The sequence below is a fragment of the Ziziphus jujuba genome, chromosome 11 (assembly GCF_031755915.1).
Source record: "Ziziphus jujuba cultivar Dongzao chromosome 11, ASM3175591v1".
Lineage (NCBI taxonomy): Eukaryota > Viridiplantae > Streptophyta > Magnoliopsida > Rosales > Rhamnaceae > Ziziphus > Ziziphus jujuba.
Genome location: NC_083389.1, coordinates 526,226 through 549,420, shown reverse-complemented (window position 1 = coordinate 549,420; position 23,195 = coordinate 526,226). Strand labels below are relative to the sequence as shown.

The 23,195-nt window shown below is 36.1% G+C and overlaps 2 pseudogenes; one reads left to right on the top strand and one right to left on the bottom strand.

Moving 5' to 3' along the window:
- Positions 1-23,195, bottom strand: part of LOC132799879 (protein Ycf2-like) — an 84,181-nt pseudogene that overhangs the window by 27,824 nt on the left and 33,162 nt on the right.
- LOC132799874 (photosystem II CP47 reaction center protein-like) lies at positions 3,512-4,238 on the top strand (annotated as a pseudogene).

Sequence of the window (23,195 nt, the reverse complement as noted above, 5' to 3'; positions counted from 1 at the left end):
ATTTGGGCATTGGCTGGCTATGTGTCCTCTTCCTTGGCACTTAAAACAAATTATTTCTCTGGATTTTTGAGGTTTAGGATCAGATTTTATCTCACCTCTAAGTGCTTGGACAGATTCGGTCTTGACCTCCCTTCTTGGCCGGTTGGTAGATTCTTCTCCTAATTTCGGCTTCAACTTGTTTTCATAAGTGGAAATGTTTTTCCAGCCACTTGAACTTGTCCTTCCACTGCTAGAAACTCCTCCAAACCGTGTACTAACACCCCTCCTCTTGAATTGGTTCTCAAGCTTAATGGCTACATGCAACATCTCCTCCAATTCCAAGTATTGTTGTAATTCAAGTTGGTTGGCAATGTCACGGTTCAAACCACCAAGAAATCTCGCCATTGTTGCTCCTCTATCCTCATTCATATTCAGCCTCATCTCTTTGTAATAATCCTCCACGGACCTACTTCCTTGAGACAAAGATTGAAGCCTTTGATGCAGCTACCTTTGGTAATGAGATGGCACAAACCGCTTTCTCATGGCTCCTTTCATTTGACGCCATGTTGTAATCAAGTCATTTTTTTAATCAAATCAAAGTTGTTTTCTTATTGATAACTAAGCCTTTAAATAGCCTACAAAGCCACGGAATAAAACCCTAGAACATAAAGAAAACCAGCCACCACACATAAAGAAACCTAGTTGGCTGAAACTATACTTCCTTTCCTAATCTAAGTTTGATTAATTAATTCCTTTATATTAAATTAGGAATTAATTAATTTACAATGGAAAGAACAAAATAAAAACCTTCCTAAAGTTATTTTTCCATAAAGTAAATAAATGAAAGCCAAAAAGTAATGGTAGTTTCCTAAAACAAAAAGTTAAAACAAATAGGAAACTAAAAATGCTAGCCTTTTTGATCAAGTTGACTTTGATCAATCTTTGACCTCTTTGAGCTTCAAATCAGCTTCTAGATGATTTTTAGGATGCCAAATAAGCTGAATTTGAAGTCCCACACTTTGCACATGTTTGGAAAAATAAGAAAAGGCTAATACGGTAAAATAGAGTAAAGCCAGCAAGCAATACAGCAAATTCGGCCAAATTGTTGAGGCTGTCCGTACAAGCCCTTTTTGATTGCATTTGAGGCTGCTTTAACTTGATTCCATGACCTCTTAGGCATATGTATTGAACCCATAAAGCATTGGAACCATTTCATGCTTCCCAGACTCCAAAAATGTACCAAAACCGTCACCCGGGTCCGTATCGGCTTCCACCACTTGGATTCTTAGAATAGGTTTTGTATCTTCAAGTACCCCCTGTATAAATACTCCCAGGTTGTCCTTAAATCTCTTAATTTGAGCTCTTGTGATTGGCCTAGTCTTCATCCGTGTCGAGTCAGCACCCCAACAGGTTATCGGTGGAGCGGGCTCGGGCAGAATCACATCAGAATTCTTGCCTATTTCTTGTATTCGACATTCCTCGTGAGGCTTCTAGTCTTCCCACTCTTTGATTCACATGCTCAACTTGAGCACTAACCCGCTGTATTGATTGCAAGACAGCTCTCATATCCACTTGGTCTCCACTCCCGGTAGCTCGGTCATTGCCATGGAATGCTACGGACTCTTCCTCATTGATCCTCAAGGGTGGATCCCCTCTTCTTGTTCTAGAATCTGCCATGTTAGTACAATACTGTAAAAATAAAATAAATCCTCACAATATTCACTCCCTCACGTGTTTCACTCAAACAAGGTCTCGACACTCGTGTTTGCACACTACTTTCGGCTATTACCCTCTTTTAAGCTCACACACTCTTGCCTTTTTCCACTCAATGAATTATCTCAAAGTTCTAATTAAAACACCCACAAAACAGCAATTAGATCACTAGTATGTTTTAATTAAACTTATCAACAAAGCAGTAGGAAAAAGTAGGCAATACCGAAAGAATCCAACAAATCCTAATTTTTCGGCTTTCTAGACAAGAAAACACAAAATAATGGGAAAACGTTGGAATTTTTGAAAACTGCACCAGATGGTAGTAGATTATGAGTTCAAGAATAAAATTCCAAAAAAATAAATTCAAATACGAACAAGAATCAAATTGAACAAAAATATTTTTTTCTAGGCTTTGAAAGAAACAAAATAAACCAACAAACCGAAATATGTTTTCTAATTTTTTTTTTATTCGGCTTTACCTCTCCTTCTTTTTTTTTTTCTTTCACTCACAGAACACAAACAACTACAGTAGCAAGAATAATTACAAAAATTGCAATTCTAACTCCAAAACAAACACCAAACCCGTGACCTCCAAATAATAACAAATGTGTAGTTTTTTTTTTTAAATGTTGCCGCAAACTCTTTTTTTTTTCTTTTTTTCTTTTTTGAATATATGAATACAAACATTTAAGACTAAAACAGTAAAGAAAAATCAACAAAAACCAAAATTAACAAGAACAATGATAAAAAACAACCAATAAATTAAGAAACAAAAATACGACAAAACTAGGAAATCCTAATTCAACTAGGAATGAAATTTCTTTTTTTTTTTAAGATGCAGAACGTGTATGGTGATAGAAGCAACCTTAATCTAATGCTAAAATTGCAGAATAAAACAAAAACAAATAAAGCAAATAAAGATAGATCAAACCTGAACAAAATTTAGCTCTGATAGCAAATGATAGGAACCTAGGACGACCTGTTCCTAAACCCGTATTATATTAGCCCAGATATCAATTAAGTTCAAGTTCTAATGGAATGGACCTTAACCCCTAACCAACCTATGGTTAGAAACCTTGGTATAATGTAGACGCCACAATAGGGGATGAAAACCTCTTGATAAGTCAAGTGAAAACAACCAATTCTCTAATGGTGTCTTAGGTGTTCTCAATGAACAAAGAGATAATTAATCTCACAAGTATTTTCTCAATCAAATCAAAGTTGTATTCTTATTGATAACTAAGCCCTTAAATAGGCTTTGAAAGAAACAAAATAAACTCTAAAATCCCTAGGAAAAACAGGCCACACACATAAAGAAACCTAGTTGGCCGAAATTGTACTTCCTTTCCTAATCTAAGTTTGATTAATTAATCCCTTTATATTAAATGAGGAATTAATTAATTTACAATGGAAAGAATAAAATAAAAACCTTCCTAAAGTTATTTTTCCAGAAAATAAATAAATAAAAGCCAAAAAGTAATGGTAGTTTCCGAAAACAAAAAGTAAAAACAAATTAGGAAACTAAAAATGGTAATTTTCGGCTATGTTGGTAATGACCCTTCTTTGATCCAATTGGACTCCAAATTAGCTTCAATAATCTTTAGGGAGTGCCAAATAAGCTTATTGTGAAGTTCCTCACGTTGCCCTTGCTTGGAAGTATGAGAAAAGGCTAATATAGTAAAATACAGTAAAGCCAGCAAGGAATACAGCAAATCCGGCCTTTTCCTCCCCTTGTACGCAAACCAGCTTATTGGTAAGATTTGGAGCTGCTTTGGCTGGTTTCTATGACTCATCCTCCATATGAATTGAACCCATAAGGATGGGGTTCCAATTCATACAACTCGACCTCCATATTGTCACCAAAAACGTCACCCGGGCCCTTTCTGGGTTCTATTGCTTGTATGAGTAAAGCAGGCCTTGGTTCTTTAGATATGGTCAACCCCTCTTGACTATGACTTATTCCTTGTATGAAGACAGCAAGATTTTCCTTGAATTTCTTGTCTTGGGCCCTAGTGATCGGTCCCACCTTCATTTGTATTGGGTGAGCACCCTAGCGGGTTGACGGTTGAACAATCTCGGGTAGATTCGCATCAATCCATATAATGGATACAGCTCTGGTTACTGGTTGGGTCAGTTTGATGGCTCTATATAACTTAGCAGTTTTTTATCCCTCTGACCCTATTCATGATCCAATGCGGAGACAAGGGATGTTTGTTCTACCCTTCATGACTCATTTAGGAATCACCAATTCATGGGGTGATTGGAGTTACGAAGGCGTGGACGGTTCACATATAGTGTTTTTTGGCTTATGCTTTTGAGCAGCTATCTAGCACTAGGTGTATTGGGATCTAGAAATATTTTATGATGAACATACAGGAAAACCCTATTTGGATTTACTCAAAATCTTTGGAATTCATTTATTTCTTTCAGGGCTGGCTTACTTTGGTTTTGGCACATTTCATGTAACAGGATTGTATGGTCCGGGAATATGGGTATCCGATCCTTATGAACTAACTAGAAGGGTAAAATCTGTAAATCCAGCATAACGTGTCGAAAGGTTTTGATCCTTTTGTTCCGGGAGGAATAACCTCTCATCATATTGCAGTAGGGACCTTAGGCATATTGGCGGGTCTATTCCATCTTAGTTTCTGTCCACCCCAATGTCTATAAAAGGGATTATGTATAGGAAATATTGAAACCGTCCATTCCAGTACTATCGTTGCTATCTTTTTTGCAGCTTTTATGGTTGCTAGAACTATGTGGTATGGTTCGGCAACTACCTCGATTGAATTATTTGGTCCCACTCGTTATCAATGGGATCAAGGATACTTTCAACAAGAAATATATCAATGAGTTGGTGCTGGGCTAGCTGAAAGTCAAAGTTTATCCAAAGCTTGGTCTAAAATTCCTAGAAAATTAGCTTTTTATTATTACATCAGCTATAATCCAGCAAAAGGGGGATTATTCAGAGTGGGCTTAATGGACAATGGGGATGGAATTGCTGTTGGGTCGTTAGGACACCCTATTTTTAGAGATAAAGAGGGTCGTGAACTTTTTGTACATTGTATGCCTACTTTTTTCGAAACATTTCCAATCGTTTTGGTAGATGGAGATGGAATTGTTAGAGCCAATGTTCCTTTTAGAAGGGAAGAATCGAAATACAGCATCAAACAAGTAGGTGTAACTGTTGAGTTCTATGGTAGCGAACTCAATGGAGTTAGTTATAGTGGTCCCGCTACAATGAAAAAATACGCTAGATGTACTAAATTGGGTGAAATTTTTGAATTAGATTATGCTACTTTGAAATCCGATAGTATTTTTTGTAGCAGTCCGAGGGGTTGGTTTACTTTTGGACATGCTTTGTTTGCTTTGCTCTTTTTCTTCGGACACATTTGGCATGGTGCTAGGACCTTGTTCAGAGATGTTTTTACTGGTATTGACCCTGATTTGGATGCTCAAGTAGAATTTGGAGCATTCCAAAAACTTGGAGATCCAACCACAAGAAGACAAGTAATCTGATAAAATATTATTTTGTTATTTTTCGTCTTTAGTTTTGTGAGTAGGGTACCAAATAAACCTTGATTTGAATTGCTACCTTTTCTTTGACTCTTGCTCTTTCTTTATCTAGGAGATGATCCCAAATAAATAGGTATGGAAGCAATAATTGTATGTAAACCACGATCAAATCTATGGAAGCATTGGTTTATACATTCCTCTTAGTCTTAACTTTAGGAATAATTCTTTTTGCTATCTTTTTTGGACAACCACCTAAAGTTCCAACTAAAAAGGTGAAATGATTTTTCATTATCTCAATTGAAAGTAATGAGTCTCCCAATATTGAGATGCTCATTACTTTGACTAGTCTCTATGTTCCTCGATTAGATCTCTTAGTTGTTCAGAAGGTTGCCTAAAAGCAATATCTAGGGCATACCTAGTAAAGTAAACCCGATATAAAGATAGCAACTAGGGTTGCCATTTCCATTATTATATAGTTTCAAGACCACAATGGGTTTATGATAATGAATGGTATACAAAGTCAACAGATCTCAATGAATATAAAATACAATTTATGGCTACACAAACCGTTGAGAGTAGTTCTAGATCTGGTCCAAGACGAACTATTGTACGGAGTTTATTGAAACCATTGAATTCAAAATATGGTAAAGTAGCTCCTAGTGGGGAACTACTCCTTTGATGGGTATCGCAATGGCCCTTTTTGTGGTATTCCAATATATTATTTTGGAGTTTTATAATTCTTCGATTTTACTAGATGGAATTGGAATTAATTAGATTCACAAGAACTAGTAACTAGCTTTACAATACAAAGTGAAGCATTTAGGTCTCTAATTTTTATCCCATTCTATTTTGGTACTTTGATCGTGAAATTACATTGTATATGTAGTTTCGAAATATGAATGGGTGACTTGTTATAATTGATTCTCTGGATAGTACAGATAATGCGTCTATCATCTTGATAGAGATGGTTTTACTTCATCAGATATTCATCCTAGTATCTGAAGCATGGAATATAGGAAATAGATTCCAAAGTATTATTAGCACTATGAATCATCCTTAATATTCAGACCACACATTTATGCTTCCTTGTTTTTTTTTTTTTCTCAAAGAGTTAGATTTAGAAGTTATAAATCGAAATATGTTTATTTTTTTTAAACTCTTATTTACATATATTTTGATCAAAGGATAAGGGAGTTGTTGGATTTTTATTCATTCTAGTTATTCGTTGAATAAGTGATAATCCAACAGTTCTTCCTCAAGGAATTTTTGGAATTAGTTTATAAAGAAATGGTTTTATTGAATCATCGTGGTTCTAGTATGAATCTGGGGTTTTAACTGATTCATAGGGTCTTAATAAGAGAATTCCTATCAATATCTATAATAAAGAAGACAGCAGTTCAAGGTGCATTACACACAATAAAAAACTATAAATAGGTAAAAAGATATTCAAGAGGCCTATAATCATCACCATAGAGACAAATGAGCCGACTTGATATTTTGGCATTATAACCAAAAGAAAGAACTTTCAGATTTTTATTTCTTTTGTATCTTCATAAACAATTGAATCAAAGGATTAAGAATTTTTGAACTTAACTTTCTATTACACATATCCTGTAGAACTAGTATTTTGGTGTTTCTGTTTGAGTCGTACCAGATGAAATTCTCATATACAGTTCATTTGGGGGGGGGGGGTCCGCTCTGTTTACCTATCCCAATAAAATCTATGATTGTTTTGAAGAACATCTCGAGATTCAAGCAATTGTAGATGATATAACTAGTAAATATGTTCCTCCCCATGTCAACATTTTTTATTGTCTAGGCGGAATTACACTTACTTATTTTTTAGTACAAGTAGCTACAAAGTTTGCTATGACTTTTATCGTTCGATCGTTATGGAGGCTTTTGCTTCTATTCAATATATAATGACTAAAGCTAACTTTGGTTGCTTAGTCCGATCAGTTCATCAATGGTCGGCTAGTATGATGGTCCTAATGATGATCCTACATGTATTTCGTGTGTATCTCACCGAAGGCTTTAAAAAACCTTGCGAATTGACTTGGTTTACAGGTGTGGTTTTGGGTGTATTGACCCCATCTTTTGGTGTAACTTGTTATTCCTTATCTTGGGACCAAATTGGTTATTGGGTAGTAAAAATTATAACAGGTGTGCCAAAAGGTATTCCTCTAATAGGATCGCCCTTGGTAAAGTTATTACGCGAAAATGCTAGTGTGGGACAATCCACTTTAACTTGGTTTTATAGTTTACACGATTTTATATTACCTCGTCTTACTGCCGTATTCATGTTAATGCACTTCCTAATGATACGTAAGCAAAGGATTTATAGCCCTTTATAATATAACATAATGTAATTTATAATGTAAATAATATAAATTGGGGTAGGACCAATAGTATTTCATTGCTACAAATATGTCTTATTGAAACGACTAAGACATGTATTTGGATACTTCTTTTCAACTTTACAAAAATGTAATAATGTATTATTTTTATTTTTTTGACACTCATAGTTGAAGTGAATTTTTTGAAGATAAAACGGATTATGGGAGTGTGACTTGAACTATTAATTGGGCCGTGCAGAATATACGCCCTTATCTGCCACATTTGAATTCACAACTAAAATAAAAAAATGTGTCTTTATTCCAACCACCACGTAAGGCCCATAAAGAGGTATAGGCTGGTTCGTTTGAAGAGAATATTTTCTATCATCATACTCGATCATGATGTGTATGAGTAGGCTCTGTGTGATCCAATAGAACGAATAAGTGAAGTGATGTGACATAATCCCGGAGTATGTTTTATATATTTCACTTACTTAATAGTATGGAAATGTATTCATCTCCTCTGCATTCACTCGATTTATTATACTATCGGAGTGAAATAAAGGATATAAAGAAGAATAAGAAGAACAGGGGCTAAACTACATTAGTAACAAGTAAATCCTTTGTATGTAAAGTGTTTTGATATTCTTGGGGATAAAGTCCAATTGCAAGGTCTGAGATGGCCCAGAAGGCACTTGATCATGATTTGTAAGCTTACTTGTGTATCGAGCATTTATCTGTAAGAACTGAATTCTTTACAATGGATGGTTGTTGAAACTTCGAAAAAGGAAATTTGATAAATTTTTTCTTACTCTTACATAGAATCATTCACATAGGTGTGGATACCATATCAATTTTTTTATTTTTTATATGGATCTATTTGGTTCGTTTGAGTCATGCTTGAGCCGGATGATGAAAAACTATCATGTCCGGTTCTTTTGGGGGATGGATCTAGAATAACGCACCTATCCTAATAACAAAAAAACCTGACTTGAACGATCCTGTATTAAGAGCTAAGTTGGCTAAGGGGATGGGGTATTGACGTGATTCCGCCCGAGCCCGCTCCATCGATAACCCACTGGGGTGCTGACTCGACACGGATGAAGACTAGGCCAATCACAAAAGCTCAAATTAAGAGATTTAAGGACAAACTGGGAGTATTTATATAGGGGGTAATTAATTTCAACAGAGCTTGTCCATACTTGAAGATACAAAGCCTATTCTAAGCATCCAAGTGGTGGAAGCCAATACGGACCCGAGTGACGGTTTTGGTACATGTTTGGAGTCCGGGAAGCATGAAATGGTTCCAATTCTTTATGGGTTCAATACATATGCCAAAGAGGTCATGGAACAAGTTAAAGCAGCCTCAAATGCAATCAAAAAGGGCTTGTACGGACAACATCAACAATTTGGCCGAATTTGCTGTATTGCTTGCTGTCTTTACTGTATTTTACTGCATTAGCCTTTTCTTATTTTTCCAAGCATGGGCAACGTGTGGGACTTCATATTCAGATTATTTGGCATCCTAAAAAGCATCTAGAAGTTTATTTGGAGCTCAAAGAGGTCAAAGATTGATCAAAGTCAACTTGATCAAAAGGCTAGCATTTTTAGTTTCCTAATTTGTTTTTACTTTTTGATGCGATTCCACCCGAGACTGCTCGACCGACAACCCGCTGGGGTGCTGACCCAATACAAATGAAGGTGGGACTGATCACTAGGGCCCAAGCCAATAAGTTCAAGGACAATCTTGCTGTCTTCATACAAGGAATAAGTCATAGTCAAGAGGGGTTGGTCACATCTAAAGAACCAAGGCCTGTTTTACTCATACAAGCAATAGAAGCCAAAACAGGGTCGGGTGACGTTTTTGGTGATAATAAGGAGGCCGGGTTGTATGAATTGGAACCCCATCCTTATGGGTTCAATTCATATGGAGGATGAGTCATAGAAACCAGCCAAAGCAGCTTCAAAGCCGACCAACAAGGTGGTTTGCGCACAAGGAGAAGGAAAGGCCGGATTTGCTGTATTCCTTGCTGGCTTTACTGTATTTTACTGTATTAGCCTTTTCTCATACTTCCAAGCAAGGGCAACGTGAGGAACTTCACAATAAGCTTATTTGGCATCCTACAAAGCATATTGAAGCTGATTTGAAGCTCAATTTGGTCAAAGTCAATTTAGTCAAAAAGCTAGTATTATAGTTTCCTAATTTTATTCTACTTTTTGTTTTAGGAAACTACCATTACTTTTTAGTTTTTATTTATTTATTTTCTGGACAAATAAGTTTAGGAAAGTTATTATTTTATTATTTTCATTGTAAATTAATTAATTCTTAATTCAAAATAAAGGAATTAATTAACCCAAATTAGTTTAGGAAAAGGAAAGTTTCAGCCAAGGTAACCTTCTTCATTGTGTGGCCGGTTTTTCATAGGGTTTTTAGGATTTATTTTGTTTCTTTCAAAGCCTACTTAAAGGCTTATTTTTCAATAATAATACAACTTGGATTTGATTGAGAAAATACTTGTGAGATTAATTATCTCTTTGTTCTTTGAGAACACCTAAAACACCATTAGAGAATTGGTTGTTTTAGCTTGACTTATCAATAGGTTTTCCATCCCCTATTGTGGCGTCTACATTAAACCAAGGTTTCTAACCACAGGTTGGTTAGGGGTTGAGGTCCATTCCATTAGAACTTGAACTTAATTAAAGATCCGGGCTAATATAATACGGGTTTAGGAGCAGGTCGTCCTAGGTTCGTATCATTTGGTATCAGAGCTAAATTTTGTTCAGGTTTGATCTATCTTTATTTGCTTTATTTGTTTTTGTGTTATTCTGCAATTTTAGCATTAGGTTAAGGTTGCATCCATCCTATACACGTTCAGCATCTTAAAAATAAAAAAAAAATTAAAAAAATTCATTCCTAGTTGAATTAGGATTTCCTAGTTTTATCGTATTTTTGTTTCCTAGTTTGTTGGTTGTCTTTTATCATTGTTCTTGTTAATTTGGTTTTTGTTGATTTTTCTTTGCTGTTTTAGTCTTAAATATTTGCATTCATATATTCAAAAAAAAAAAAAAAAGAAAAAAAAAAGTTTGCGGCAACATTTAAAAAAAAAAAAAAACTGCACATTTTGTTTATTTGGAGGTCACGGTTTTGGTGTTTGTTTTGGAGTTGGAATTGCAATTTTGGTAATTATTCTTGCTACTGCAGTTGTTTATGTTCTGTGAGTGAAAAAAAAAAAAGAAGGTAAAGCCGAATAAAAAAAAAAAAAAAAAAAAAGGGGAAGAAAAAACAATATTTCGGTTTGTTGGAGTTTGATTTGTTTGCTGGAAATTTGTTGGAGCTGCTGGTTTTGTTTTATTATTTATTCAATATTTGAGTTGCTGGAGAATTATTTTTGCTGCTGGATATTTGGATTTTGGGTGCTTAAATTATTTGGATTAAAATTAGATAAAGGAATTGATACAAAACTTGAATTACAAGAACAACAACCAACACTTTTCTATAATTTTGTTCTCTTTGATTCTTGTTCGTATTTGAATTTCTTTTTCTGGAATTTCATTCTTGAACTCATAATCAACTACCATCTGGTGCAGTTTTCAAAAATTCCAACGTTTTCCCATTATTTTGTGTTTTCTTGTTTAGAAAGCCGAAAAATTAGGATTTGTTGGATTCTTTCGGTATTGCCTACTTTTTGCTACTGTTTTGTTGATAAGTTTAATTAAAATATACTAGTGATCTAATTGCTGTTTTGTGGGTGTTTTAATTAGAACTTTGAGATAATTCATTGAGTGGAAAAAGGCAAGAGTGTGTGAGCTTAAAAGAGGGTAAAAGCCGAAAGTAGTGTGCAAACACGAGTGTCGAGACCTTGTTTGAGTGAAACACGTGAGGGAGTGAATATTGTGAGGATTTATTTTATTTTTGCAGTATTTTATTAACATGGCAGATTCTAGAATAAGAACAGGGGATCCACCCTTGAGGATCAATGAGGAAGAGTCCGTAGCATTCCATGGCGATGACCGAGCTATCGGTAGTGGAGACCAAATGGACATGAGAGCTGTTTTGGAGTCAATACAGCGGGTTAGTGCTCAAGTTAAGCATGTAAATCAAAGAGTGGGAAGCCTCACAAGGAAGGCCGAATACAAGAAATAGGCAAGAATTCCATGGAGGACGAGACCGAGGACGAGGAGGCCGCGAGAGGCCGAGAGAGGAATTTGATGAGGAACCATTCGACGGTGACTTTGAGGAAGGTATGGATGAAATCTTTGCTGTTCAAGATAGAGCTGGCCATGGGAGATATAGGAGGGAAGATACAGATGATGATTTGGGAAATATCAAGGTTAATATCCCACCTTTTATGGGTAAAAGTGATCCCGAAGCTTATTTGGAGTGGGAAGAAAAAATGGAGATGATTTTTGACTGCCACAATTATTCAGAAGGTAAGAAGGTGAAGTTGGCAGCAATGGAGTTTGGCCATTATGCACTCCAATGGTGGACAAAGGAGCAAAGCACCCGAAGGAGAGTTGGTGATGACTTAATTACAACATGGCGACAAATGAAAGGAGCCATGAGGAAGCGGTTTGTGCCATCCCATTTCCATAGGTTGCTGCATCAAAGACTTCAATCTTTGTCTCAAGGAAGTAGGTCCGTGGAGGATTATTACAAAGAGATGGAGATGTTAATGATGAGGCTGAATATGAATGAGGATAGGGAGGCAACCATGGCAAGATTTCTTGGAGGGTTAAACCGAGACATTGCCAACCAACTTGAATTACAACAATACTTGGAATTGGAGGAGATGTTGCATGTAGCCATTAAGCTTGAGAACCAATTCAAGAGGAGGGGTGTTAGTACACGGTTTGGAGGAGTTTCTAGCAGTGGAAGGACAAGTTCAAGTGGCTGGAAAAACAATTCCACTTATGAAAACAAGTTGAAGCTGAAATTAGGAGAAGAATCTACCAACCGGCCAAGAAGGGAGGTCAAGACCGAATCTGTCCAAGCACTTAGAGGTGAGATAAAATCTGATCCTAAACCTCAAAAATCCAGAGAAATAATTTGTTTTAAGTGCCAAGGAAGAGGACACATAGCCAGCCAATGCCCAAATAGAAGAATCATGGTATTAAAGGGTGATGGTGAGCTGGAATCCGCAAGTGAAGAAAGTGGGGCTGAAACCGAGCAAGAGGAGGATTGCAATGAAGATAAAGCCGAGCCTGTAGATACATCTAATGCCGAGTTGAGCTTGGTTTCAAGGAGAGTACTTGCTGTCTACAAAGATGAAGAGCAGATACAAAGAGAAAACATCTTCCACACTCGCTGCGAAATACAAGGTAAAATTTGTAGCATGATTATAGATAGTGGGAGTTGTACTAATGTGATAAGTAATCTTGTAGTTGATAAATTAGGCTTGAAAACAATTAAACATCCAGAACCTTATAGATTACAATGGCTTAATGATAGTGGTGAGATGAAAGTAAACAAACAAGCCAAAGTAAAATTTAATATAGGTAGATATGAGGATGTAGTTTTATGTTATATTGTACCCATGATTGCTGGACATATACTATTAGGTAGACCATGGCGATTTGATAAAGATGCTACTCATTTTGGTCGAGAAAATAGTATTGTTTTCAGGTTTAAAGGAAAGAAGGTCAAGCTGGAACCATTATCTCCTAAAGAGGTTTACAAAGACCAATTACAAATGCAACAAAGGAGAGAAGCCGAAAAGCTCAAGGAAAAAGCAAGTATGGCACAACGGCTTCACCATCCTTTCAAGAAGGTAAGATTGAGGTTGCTGACCAAGGTAAGGTTTCTAAGGTTCATATTGAGTGGAAAGACCAAGGAAAAGCTGAGAGAGGGGTGAGAAAAGAGAGCAAACCCGAGAGCACAAAAAATCTGGAAATTTCCGCCAATGAGAGCCAAACCAAGGAAAGAAAAAGAAAAGAAAGAAAAGAGAGGAAAAACCAGAATTTTTATTTGAGTTTAGGGGATATTAATAAGGTTATTGAGTGTAAGAAACCTTTGCTGGTCATGCTTTACAAAGAAAATTATTTTAATGATCAAACTAACTTTGAAGAACTTGAATTGCCAAGTTCAATGATTTCTATTTTGAAGGAATTTGGAGATGTCTTCCCAAATGAGATTCCAAGTGGGCTACCACCTATTCGAGGGATAGAACATCAAATTAACTTTGTTCCAGGGGCTGCCATACCAAATAGACCAGCTTATAGGAGCAATCCCGAAGAAACAAAGGAGCTGCAAAAAACAGGTAAGTGATTTGCTTGATAAAGGATACATTTGTGAGAGTTTAAGTCCATGTGCTGTTCCTGTTTTGTTGGTACCTAAAAAGGATGGTTCTTGGAGAATGTGTGTTGATTGTAGGGCTATAAATAATATTACCATCAAATATAGACATCCCATTCCTAGATTAGATGATATGCTTGATGAGTTGCATGGTGCTTGCATGTTTACAAAAATTGATCTTAGGAGTGGTTATCACCAAATTAGAATGAAAGAAGGTGATGAATGGAAAACCACATTCAAAACTAAATATGGGCTGTATGAATGGTTAGTTATGCCTTTTGGATTATCCAATGCACCTAGTACTTTCATGAGGCTTATGAATCATGTAATGCGTCCATTTATTGGTAAATTTGTGGTTGTTTATTTTGATGACATTTTAATATATAGCCGAAATTTGGATGACCATGTGAATCAATTTAGGCAAGTTTTGCAAGTTCTTAGAAAGGAAAGATTATTTGCTAACATTAAAAAATGTGAATTTTGCAAAGAAGAGCTTGTGTTTTTAGGTTTTGTAGTAAGTGCTGCAGGTATCAAAGTTGACCAAGCTAAGGTGAAAGCAATTCAAGAGTGGCCGGTTCCTACTTCTATCACCCAAGTGAGGAGCTTTCATGGCTTGGCAAGCTTTTACCGAAGATTTGTCAAGGATTTTAGTACCATAGCAGCACCATTGAATGAAGTTGTCAAGAAGAATGCTGGTTTCAAATGGGGGGAAGTACAAGAAAAATCTTTTAATTTGTTGAAAGAAAAATTGTGTAATGCACCTTTGTTAGTTTTGCCAAATTTTTCTAAGACTTTTGAAATTGAGTGTGATGCTTCGGGTGTAGGTATTGGAGCTGTTTTAATGCAAGAAGGAAGGCCCATAGCCTACTTTAGTGAAAAATTGAATGGAGCTGCCCTAAACTACCCGACTTATGACAAGGAGATGTATGCTTTGGTGAGGGCTTTGGAGACGTGGCAGCATTATCTTATGCCAAAAGAGTTTGTGATTCATATGGATCATGAGTCTTTGAAGCATATCAAGGGTCAAGGAAAGCTCAACCGAAGGCATGCTAAGTGGATTGAGTTTATTGAAACATTTCCATATGTGATCCGCTACAAAAAAGGTAAGGAAAATGTGGTTGCCGATGCATTATCCCGAAGGTATGTGCTCGTTTCTACCTTAGATGCTAGGTTGCTTGGATTTGAACAATTGAAAGAACTTTATGAGCATGATAGTGACTTTGGAGAAATTTTTAAAACCTGTTTGAAACATGGATTTAATAAATTTTACATATTTGAGGGATATTTATTTAAGGAAAATAAACTTTGTGTGCCTAATTGTAGTATTAGGGAATTATTGGTTCGGGAAGGTCATGGGGGTGGTTTAATGGGTAATTTTGGTGTTTTAAAAACTTTATCCTTGCTGCAAGAACATTTTTATTGGCCTAACATGAGGAGAGATGTTGAGAGAATTTGTGAAAGATGTTTGAAATGCCGAAAAACAAAATCAACATTGAAACCGCATGGATTGTATAAGCCTTTGCCGATTCCTACCTATCCTTGGGTAGATTTGTCTATGGATTTTATTCTTGGGTTGCCTAGGTCAAGGACAGGTAAGGATTCAATATTTGTTGTAGTAGATAGGTTTTCTAAGATGGCACATTTTATTGCATGTAACAAAACTGATGATGCATCCAATATTGCTAACTTATTTTTCAAGGAAATTGTGAGATTGCATGGAATGCCAAGAACTATTGTGTCGGATAGGGATGCTAAGTTCTTAAGCTATTTTTGGAAAACATTGTGGGCTAAATTAGCTACTAAGCTTTTATTTTCAACTACTTGTCATCCACAAACTGATGGACAAACCGAAGTAGTAAATAGAACCTTGTCTGCATTGTTGAGAGCATTAATTAGTAGAAATTTAAGGACTTGGGAAGAATGTTTGCCACATGTTGAATTTGCATATAATAGGTCTTTACATTCAGCAACTAAATTTACTCCATTTGAAATTGTTTATGGTTTTAATCCTTTGACTCCATTAGATTTAACACCTTTGCCTTTAAGTGAGCGTGCTAATCTAGATGGAAAACAAAAAGCTGATTTTGTAAAGCAGATTCATGAGAAGACTAGAGCAAACATTGAGAGGAGGACCGAGCAATATGCAAAGGTGGCTAATCAAGGTCGAAAATCAATGGTGTTTGAACCTGGAGATTAGGTGTGGCTGCATTTAAGGAAAGAAAGATTCCCCGAACAAAGGAAATCAAAACTCATGTCAAGGGGTGATGGACCATTTCAAGTTTTGGAGAGGATAAACGACAATGCCTATAAACTTGATCTACCAGGTGAGTATAGTGTTAGTGCCACCTTTAATGTTGCTGATTTATCTCCTTTTGCTGCAGGTGATGACTTCGATTTGAGGACAAATCCTTTTCAAGAGGAGGGGAATGATGCGATTCCACCCGAGACTTCTCGACCGACATCCCGCTGGGGTGCTGACCCAATACAAATGAAGGTGGGACCGATCACTAGGGCCCAAGCCAAGAAGTTCAAGGACAATCTTGCTGTCTTCATACAAGGAATAAGTCATAGTCAAGAGGGGTTGGTCACATCTAAAGAACCAAGGCCTGTTTTACTCATACAAGCAATAGAAGCCAAAACAGGGTCGGGTGACGTTTTTGGTGATAATAAGGAGGCCGGGTTGTATGAATTGGAACCCCATCCTTATGGGTTCAATTCATATGGAGGATGAGTCATAGAAACCAGCCAAAGCAGCTTCAAAGCCGACCAACAAGGTGGTTTGCGCACAAGGAGAAGGAAAGGCCGGATTTGCTGTATTCCTTGCTGGCTTTACTGTATTTTACTGTATTAGCCTTTTCTCATACTTCCAAGCAAGGGCAACGTGAGGAACTTCACAATAAGCTTATTTGGCATCCTACAAAGCATATTGAAGCTGATTTGGAGCTCAATTTGGTCAAAGATTGGTCAAAGTCAATTTAGTCAAAAAGCTAGTATTATAGTTTCCTAATTTTATTCTACGTTTTGTTTTAGGAAACTACCATTACTTTTTAGTTTTTATTTATTTATTTTCTGGACAAATAAGTTTAGGAAAGTTATTATTTTATTATTTTCATTGTAAATTAATTAATTCCTAATTCAAAATAAAGGAATTAATTAATCCAAATTAGTTTAGGAAAAGGAAAGTTTCGGCCAAGGTAAACTTCTTCATTGTGTGGCCGGTTTTTCATAGGGTTTTTAAGGTTCATTTTGTTTCTTTCAAAGCCTATTTAAAGGCTTATTTTTCAATAATAATACAACTTGGATTTGATTGAGAAAATACTTGTGAGATTAATTATCTCTTTGTTCTTTGAGAACACCTAAAACACCATTAGAGAATTGGTTGTTTTAGCTTGACTTATCAATAGGTTTTCCATCCCCTATTGTGGCGTCTACATTATACCAAGGTTTCTAACCACAGGTTGGTTAGGGGTTGAGGTCCATTCCATTAGAACTTGAACTTAATTAAAGATCCGGGCTAATATAATACGGGTTTAGGAGCAGGTCGTCCTAGGTTCGTATCACTTTTTGTTTTAGGAAACTACCATTACTTTTTGGCTTTTATTTATTTATTTTCTGGACAAATAACTTTAGGAAGGTTTCTATTTTATTCTTTCTATTGTAAATTAATTAATTCCTAATTTAAGATAAAGGAATGAATTAATCAAACTTAGATTAGGAAAGGAAGTATACTTTCGGCCAACTAGGTTTCTTTATGTGTGGTGGCCGATTTTCTTTATTTTTAGGGTTTTATTTCGTGGCTTTATAGCCTATTTAAAGGCTTATTTTTCAATATGAATACAACTTTGATTTGATTGAGAAATTACTTGTGAGATTAATTATCTCTTTGTTCTTTGAGAACACCTAAAACACCATTAAAGAATTGGTTGTTTTAGCTTGACTTATCAATAGGTTTTCCATCCCCTATTGTGGCGTCTACATTATACCAAGGTTTCTAACCACAGGTTGGTTAGGGGTTGAGGTCCATTCCATTAGAACTTGAACTTAATTGAGATCCGGGCTAATATAATACGGGTTTAGGAGCAGGTCGTCCTAGATTCGTATCATTTGGTATCAGAGCTAAATTTTGTTCAGGTTAGATCTATCTTTATTTGCTTTATTTGTTTTTTGTGTTATTCTGTAATTTTAGCATCAGGTTAAGGTTGTATCCATCCCCTACACGTTCTGCATCTTAAAAAAAAAAAAAAAATCATTCCTAGTTGAATTAGGATTTCCTAGTTTTATCGTATTTTTGTTTCCTAGTTTGTTGGTTATTTTTCATCATTGTTCTTGTTAATTTTGGTTTTTGTTGATTTATCTTTGCTGTTTTATTCTTAAATATTTGCATTCATATATTCAAAGAAAAAAGGAAAAAAAAAAAAAAAAAGAAGAGTTTGTGGCAACATATTAAAAAAAATAATAATAATAATAAAAAACTGCAGTTTTGTGTTTATTTGGAGGTCACGGGTTTGGTGTTTGTTTTGGAGTTGGAATTGCAATTTTGGTAATTATTCTTGCTACTTCAGTTTGTGGAAGTTTGATTTGCTTGCTGGAAATTTGTTGGAGCTGCTGGTTTTTTGCTTATTTATTCAATATTTGAGTTTCTGGGGAGTTATTTTTGCTGCTGGATATTTGGATTTTGGGTGCTTAAATTATTTGGATTAAAATCAGTTAAAGGATTTGATACAAAAACCTGAATTACAAAGAACAACAACCAACAACTATTCTATATTTTTGTTCAATTTGATTCTTGTTCGTATTTGAATTTCTTTTTCTGGAATTTTATTCTTGAACTCATAATCTACTACCATCTGGTTTAGTTTTCAAAAATTCCAACGTTTTCCCATTATTTTGTGTTTTCTTGTCTAGAAAGCCCAAAAAATTAGGATTCGTTGGATTCTTTCGGTATTGCCTATCTTTTGCTTATTGTTTGTTGATAAGTTTAATTAAAACATACTAGTGATCTAATTGCTGTTTTGTGGGTGTTTTAATTAGAACTTTGAGATAATTCATTGAGTGGAAAAAGGCAAGACTGTGTGAGCTTAAAAGAGGGTAAAAGCCGAAACAAGTGTGCAAACATGAGTGTCGAGTCCTTATTTGAGTGAAACACGTAAGGGAGTGAAATTGGTAAGGTCCTATTTTATTTCTATTGCATTATTATATTAACATGACAGAATCAAAAATGAGGAGAGGAGATCCACCTTTGAGGATCAATGAGGAGGAGTCCGTAGCATTCCATGGCGATGCCCAAGCTACCGGGAGTGGAGACCAAATGGACATGAGAGCTGTTTTGGAGTCAATACAGCGGGTTAGTGCTCAAGTTGAGCATGTGAATCAAAGGATGGGAAGGCTAGAAGTTTCCCAAGGAATTCCAAACACAAGAAATAGGCAAGAATTCCATGGAGGACGAGGCCGAGGACGAGGATGTCGCGAGAGACCAAGAGAGGAATTTGATGAGGAGCCATTCGGTGGAGGCTTTGAGGAAGGTATGGACAAAACTTTTGCTGTCCAAGATAGAGCTGGCCGTAGAAGATATAGGAGGAAGAAACAGATGACCATCTTAGCAATATCAAGATCAACATCCCACCATTCATGGGAAAAAGTGACCCCGAAGCATATTTGGAATGGGAAGAAAAGATGGAGATGAAATTTGACTGCCATAATTATTCGGAGGCTAAGAAGGTGAAATTGGCAGCAATGGAGTTTGGCCATTATGCACTCCAATGGTGGACCAATGAGCAAAATACCCGAAGGAGAGTTGGTGATGACTTGATTACTACATGGCGACAAATGAAAGGAGCCATGCGGAAGCGATTCGTACCATCACACTATCATAGGTTGCTGCATCAATGACTTTAATCTTTATCTCAAGGACATGGATCTATGGAGGATTATTACAAGGAGATGGAGATGCTTATGATGAGATTGAACTTGAATGAAGATAGGAAAGCAACCATGGCAAGGTTTCTTGGTAATTTGAATTGTGAAATAGCCAATCAACTAGAATTGCCACAATATGTGGAATTGGAGGAGATGTTGCATGTGGCTATTAAATTAGAGCATCAATTCAAGAGGAGGGGTGTAAGATCATGGTTTGGAGGTGTTTCCAACAGTGGAAGGTCCAATTCAAGTGGCTGGAGGAACAATCCCATCTATGAAAGCAAGCCAAAGCCGAAAGTCAAAGAAGAAAGTTCAAATTGGCCAAAGAAGGAGACTAGAATCGAAAAGTGAAGAAAGTGAGGATGAAGCCAAGCAAGAGGAGGAGGACTTGGAGGATGAACCCGAAACCTTGCAAGCATCCAATGCTGAATTAAACTTGCTTTCTAGGAGAGTACTTGCTGCATACAAAGAGGAGGATGAAATTCAAAGAGAGAACATCTTCCACACCCGATGTGAAATTCAAGGTAAGATTTGTAGTATGGTAATTGACAGTGGAAGTTATACAAATGTAATTAGTAACATTGTAGTTGATAAATTAGGCTTAATAACTATTAAACATCCAGAACCTTATAGATTACAATGGCTTAATGATAGTGGTGAAATAAAAGTGAATAAACAAGCCAAAGTAAAATTTAATATAGGTAGATATGAGGATGTAGTTTTATGTGATATTGTACCCATGATTGCTGGACATATATTATTAGGTAGCCATGGCAATTTGATAAAGATGCTACTCATTTTGGTCGAGAAAATAGTACTGTTTTCAGGTTTAAAGGGAAGAAGGTCAAGCTGGAACCATTATCTCCTAAAGAGGTTTACAAAGACCAATTACAAATGCAACAAAGGAGAGAAGCCGAAAAGCTCAAGGAAAAAGCAAGTATGGCACCAACGGCTTCACCATCCTTTCAAGAAGGTAAGAATGAGGTTGCTGATCAAGGTAAGGTTTCTAAGACTCATATTGAGTGGAAAGATCAAGTAAAAACCGAAAGAGAGGGGAAAGAAAGTGGCAAACCCGAGAGCTTGGAGAAGGAAGGGAAATCCAAAGGTTTGCGCCAATCCAAGGGAGAAAAAGAAAAAGAAAGAAAAGAAAGGTCACGTAGCAACTTTTATTAGAGTTTAGGGGATATTAATATGGTTATTGAGTGTAAGAAACCTTTTTTGGTCATGATTTATAAAGAAAATTATTTTAATGATCAAACTAACATTGAAGAACTTGGATTGCCAAGTTCAATGATTTCTCTTTTGAAGGAATTTGGAGATGTCTTCCCAAATGAAATTCCAAGTGGACTACCATCCAATCAAGAGGGAAAAGGTGAGCTTTCTGTCCAAGGTAAGTCTTCTAATACTCAGGTTGTGTGGAAAAATTTTAATAAAACCAATAGTGAAAAATTTGGTGTAAAAGCCGAGAGTGAGGAAGGTGAGATGGCCCTGAGTGAGAAAGGAAAAGGAAGACAAGAAAGGAAAAATATAAATTTTTATCTTAGCTTTGGTGATGTTAATAAAGTAATTATGAATAAGAAATCATTGTTGACCATGAATTTTAAAGATACTTATTTAAAGATGTCTTTATTGCATAGAACTTTATCTGCATTGTTGAGAGTTTTACTTAGTGGCAATTTGAAAATTTGGGAAATATTGTTTGCTAACTTTAAAAAGTGTAATTTTTACCATAATGAGCATGTATTTCTAGATTTTGTTGTAATAGTGTTTGACCCAGGAGAATTGGTTTGGTTGCACTTACGAAAGGAAAGGTTTGCTAAACAAAGAAAGTCAAAGCTCATGCCGCCTATGGATGGACCTTTTCAAGTTTTGGAGTCGAATAACAAGAATGCCTACAAGCTTGATTTACCGGGTGAGTATAACATGAGTGCTGCATTTAATGTTGCTGATTTAACTCCTTTTTCTGCAGGTGATGATCTTGATTTGAGGACAAATCATTTTCAAGAGGAGGGGAATGATGTGATTCCACCTGAGCCAGCTCCACCGATAACCCGCTGGGGTGCTGACTCGACACGGATGAAGACTAGGCCAATCACAAGAGCTGAAATTAAGAGATTTAAGGACAAGCTGGGAGTATTTATACAGGGGGTAATCAATCTCAACAGAGCTTGTCCATACTTGAAGATACAAAGCCTATTCTAAGCATCCAAGTGGTCGAAGCCAATACGGACCCGGGTGACGGTTTTGGTACATGTTTGGAGTCTGGGAAGGATGAAATGGTTCCAATTCTTTATGGGTTCAATACATATGCCTAAGAGGTCATGGAATCAAGTTAAAGAAGCCTCAAATGCAATAAAAAAGGGCTTGTACGGACAGCATCAACAATTTGGCCGAATTTGCTATATTGCTTGCTGTCTTTACTGTATTTTACTGCATTAGCCTTTTCTAATTTTTCCAAGCATGGGCAACGTGTGGGACTTCATATTCAGCTTATTTGGCATCCTAAAAAGCATCTAGAAGTTCATTTGGAGCTCAAAGAGGTCAAAGGTTGATCAAAGTCAACTTTATCAAATGGCTAGCATTTTTAGTATCTTAATTTGTTTTTACTTTTTGTTTTAGGAAACTACCATTACTTTTTGGCTTTTATTTATTTATTTTCTGGACAAATAAATTTAGGAAGGTTTCTATTTTATTCTTTCTATTGTAAATTAATTAATTCCTAATTTAATATAAAGGAATTAATTAATCAAACTTAGATTAGGAAAGGAAGTATACTTTCGGCCAACTAGGTTTCTTTATGTGTGGTTGGCCGGTTTTCTTTATTTTTAGGGTTTTATTTCGTGACTTTGTAGCCTATTTAAAGGCTTATTTTTCAATATGAATACAACTTTGATTTGATTGAGAAATTACTTGTGAGATTAATTATCTCTTTGTTCTTTGAGCACACCTAAAACACCATTAGAGAATTGGTTGTTTTAGCTGGACTTATCAATAGGTTTTCCATCCCCTATTGTGGCGTCTACATTATACCAAGGTTTCTAACCACAGGTTGGTTAGGGGTTGAGGTCCATTCCATTAGAACTTGAACTTAATTGAGATCCGGGCTAATATAATACGGGTTTAGGAGCAGGTCGTCCTAGGTTCGTATCAGGTATAATTATTATGGAAAGCCCGCATGGCCCAATGATCTTTTATATATTTTTTCCGATAGTAATTTTAGATACTATTGTATGTAACATAGGTTTAACAGTTCTAGAACCATCAATGATTGGCGAACCCATGGATCCATTTGCATCTCCTTTGGATATATTGCTTGAATGGTATTTCTTTTCTGTATTTCAAATTCTTCGTACGGTGCTTAACAAATTATTAGGAATTCTTTTAATGGTTTCCATACCCACGGAGTTATTAACAGTACCCTTTTTGGAGAATGTTAAGAAATT